The sequence below is a fragment of the Squalius cephalus genome, assembly GCF_949319135.1.
Source record: "Squalius cephalus genome assembly, chromosome: 10".
Lineage (NCBI taxonomy): Eukaryota > Metazoa > Chordata > Actinopteri > Cypriniformes > Leuciscidae > Squalius > Squalius cephalus.
The window spans coordinates 6,238,523-6,242,656 of NC_137131.1; the positions used below are offsets into that span (position 1 = coordinate 6,238,523).

At 37.2% G+C, this 4,134-nt stretch overlaps 1 long non-coding RNA gene across 1 annotated transcript; it reads left to right on the plus strand.

Moving 5' to 3' along the window:
• Positions 1-2,967: 2,967 nt before the first annotated feature.
• Positions 2,968-3,724, plus strand: LOC307166156. The gene is made up of 3 exons (XR_013822595.1): positions 2,968-3,182; positions 3,413-3,444; positions 3,609-3,724. It is a non-coding gene; the product is annotated as an uncharacterized lncRNA (long non-coding RNA).
• The last annotated feature ends 410 nt before the right edge of the window (positions 3,725-4,134 follow it).

Consider the following 4,134-nt stretch of genomic DNA (forward strand, 5'->3'; position numbering starts at 1 on the left):
CTCTGTTTTAAACCCTAAGCTGCCAACCTCAATAACATTATTATAGGCTTCATTGGTCTGCACATTAGCTGTAGACAACAAAATGATGCCAAGATGATCAAGTAGCTCTGAGTATATCATAGTATCACAGTATATCATATATTCATAGATAATGTAATCCCAGAACGTATTGCCACAAGATTATCCTTTCATCCAAGATGATGGGCAAAGTCAACGAAAATGCCTAATTTAAGTATATTTTTTACATGTAAGTATGCAAATCTCACCAATTTTATCGGTAGGCGAAAACCGTCCGAATTCCTAAAAAGGTACAAACACAAATGATTTGAGTTACTTGTCAAAGCTTAATACTTTGGGTTAAGGGTTTCGAAACCCCCCTAAAACTAAGCATGATCAATAGTAAGTGATGTTTGCCTTGCCAAGCATTTTTGCTACAGTGTCCTTTTTTGTTAGTGTCTACTAGTGGACATACTGTATAAATATTTAAAATATTTGATATAACATTTCATAAGTTCACATTTTGATTTAATCCTTGACTATACTGAAGGCCCAAAGATTTGCCTCACTGCCTAAGGGTTTGAGCTTGAGTGTGTATCTGAATGCACAACACAGCTCCGTGTCACAGGATGACCCGGCATATGCATCTCAAAGATTAAAGCAAATGCCTACTTGTGTCATCTCACTACACACACAGCCCACATATGATTCTGTAGGGAGCCATTGACTCAGCTTACTCTCTGGATCGATCCAGCCTTGCAGGTTCCTTTTAATACTGACTATTGACTCCCTCTAGTCTCACAGAGTCATACTTTTACATACAGGTAAGTCTGGTCAACTTAGCAGCTTATTCTGACCAAAAGTGTTCACTCACACTAACATGATGTGATCGAGCAACAAGCTATTCAACTTTTTTTTTAAATCTGATTTTTATTTTTATTTTTACGGATACAAACCTATGCACTGATTGCAAAATATGGGTAATCAACAGTTCACCTCTGGTTCACATTCATATCAACCACGAGGAAAGTGGTTTTCACGTTAATCAAACCATACAAACAAACCTGGGACAACAGCAAAACCTCTACTGGGAAAGTGAAATTAGTGTTAAAGGGGTGGTATAATGCCCTTTTCACAAGATGTCCCCAGAGTGTGTAAGTGAAGTTTTAGCTCAAAATACCCCACCGATATTTTTCTATAGCATGTTAAAGTTGTCACTTTTTGAGGGTGAGCAAAAACGCAGTTTTTGTGTCTGTTCCTTTAAGTGCAAATGAGCTGCAGCTCCCAGCACAGGGGGCGTGTCCTTTTACCTCACACAGACATGCACTGAAAATTTCAAAAACTTTTAGCCTTTTATGTTCAAACCGAAGTCAGTAAGATGGAGAGACTCAAGAAGAAGTGACAACATGTAAACAACATTTCTGAATGGTTAGTTGATGAATTTACGTAGCTTATGTGTAGGTATCTTCTAGTCCTTGATTAGCATATTCTGTCTTGATAATCTATAAATCGTGTTCAGGGGCGGGGTTTATGTAAATTTTAGGGTTCATGATGTCACTAACCCGGGAGGAATGTCATGTAGTCCCTTACCAGCCATTTGTTGTAGTCCTTAAAAAGCAATTTCTTTAAAAGAAAATATCTCCCTTTGCTTTGAACTTTGAGCGTTGTAACTTTGCAGATGTTGTTTATGCTCAAACAGCAACATTACACACTAACTAGAGTTAGAAAAGTGAAATCATATTCAACCACCCCTTTAAAGGAATATTTCACCTTTCATATTTTGCTCATAAATAATAAGAGTATTATCTAAGAGTATGGGGTGAATTATTGATTATTAATACTAAAAAAATAAAATACAAAAAATAAATAAATAAAATATTAAGAGTAAGGGACAAATTATGAATTATAATTATTGATCATATATATTTATATGATATAGGAGTATGAGTTTAAAAAATACAATTCAGTTAACAACACAAAAGTGTGAATGTCTCCTTCACCTCATAGGAAAGCGAGGAGAACAAGCAATGAAGGCCTCACACCTCATATTTACCACAGTTCATTTTACCTTTGCCAGCTCAGTGTTATATTCACTGCCCTGCCCAATAACACCCACAACACAATTTCCCCACACAATGAGATTACTTGACATTAAAGCTTGTTTGAGGACGGGCCATTTTCTAGTCCGCCCTAGCTGCTCTTACCCCTCACTGGGAAATCGCATCTCATTTCAACTGTCAGATAAGCCCGGCACCGCATAGAGGTCTTCGACCTTCCCCCTCCCACTCTGCCACCTCTCCTTTGAAGTGGTTGCGCTGACCTGCAAATTCCCCACCCTCTGATTGGCTAAGGGACCGCTGATGCGATTGGGGAATGAATAGTGAAAAAGGTCAAGATGGCTGCTCGCAGGCCCAGGCATGTAGGCATCTGATACGGTAAAGCCTATTTTCAGCTCTGTGCACCTGAGGTTCCACGTTGCATGGAAGAGGCGCATGTCCTGACCTCCTCCGTGTCGTACCCTTCAAATGGAAATAGGTGACATTAACATGTGGCTGAATGCTAACATCTTGGAGCGGGAAGATTTTAATGTAAAGCTGCGGCAGAAGCAGTGGTGGAGGTCATCTGATCACAATAAAAGCAAGATGCATATACATTTTCTGAATACACCTACACTGTAAAACTTTACTGTAAATTTACAGCGAATTTCCTACAGAATTGTACTGTATTTCCATAATACAGTATTAGGCTGTATATTTTACAGAACAGCTGTAAATATACAGCACATTTCTGTTTTCAACCCGATAAATTCGTAATACAGTATCATACTGTAAAAGCACTGCATTGTGGGATTGATTTCTTTCGCGCTCAATTCAGTTCAAATGTGACGCGAGCCGACAGTAGCTACTACAGGCAAACTTGATTTGTCAGCGGGATTCAACTGAACAGAATAATCATTCCTTTTAACAAGATAAACAGTGTCTGCGAATCTGTGAGCAATTTTTAAGCTTTTGTGAGCTTCGGTTCGTGTTTGAAACATTAGTTGTCTGTGACGCAGCAGAAAATGGGCGACATTAATGTTACATGAAGACGGATGGAAGAATTTGTCATCTGAATAACCTGCGCCTGTGACGATTAGTGGGATTTAGAGTTTGAGAAGATGGAAAATTGTTCAACTGAGTGATACGGTAAGCCAATATATTTTGTTTTTTTTGCGTTCGCATTTCTACATTGTTTTCACAAATGCTTATTTGGTTTGATTTTGCGATCGCGGTTTTCTACCGCGGCCGCGCAAACAATTCACTCTGTTCCACCTGTTTACCAAGTAAGTTAACGTTAACTTCGATATTTCACATAATAGGCAACATATACCATGTTATTTGCATGACCTGCTTTTGATATATATTTTTCGTTTCAGGCTTTGTAATCTGATGACGGTCCAGTGCTAATGTAAGTGCTTTTAAGTAGTGTTACAGTTATAGTCTATGTGGTAAAATAAAATAAAAAATGCTATCAAATGCTGTCAGTTCTGTGATCGTGCTTTTGAATCGTTGTCAGAATTTTCAATTTTGCTAGCATAAAAAAATCCATGTTAATGCTGTTTTCAAATGTAGTATTCCTGATTGCCATGCCATATGTTCCTACAAATTGCCTAACAATTCAAAGAGAAGTTAGACGGTGTTATCCTTCAAGCAGATAAGTAGATGATATTCAACAAATCTCATTAATCTGTAATATGTTTTATGTTTTGGTTCTGTTGATCATGGTTGTGCTGTCCTTTTTAAAAATTGTTTCAGGAATTTGCAACGCTGATGTCCAGCAATCTACATTTGCCAGAGAGTCCATGCCTTATTTCCTGGTATGTAAACATTAAAGGTTTAAGTTTAAACCTAAAATGAAAAGCCATCATTTAGCCTACTCACTCCACTGCAAAATATGTTTTTCTTAATTAGTGTTTTTTTCTTGTTTCCAGTCCAGATATCTAAAATTCTTACATGAAGAAGCATTTAATTGACAAGTAAAAAGTGTCTTGTTTTCTGAAAGAATAAGTAAAAATTTAGTGAGTTTATGCTTAAAACAAGCAAAATAATATGGCAGTGCGTTTTAGTGTTCTTCTAACCCTAATCAATTTTAATTTTT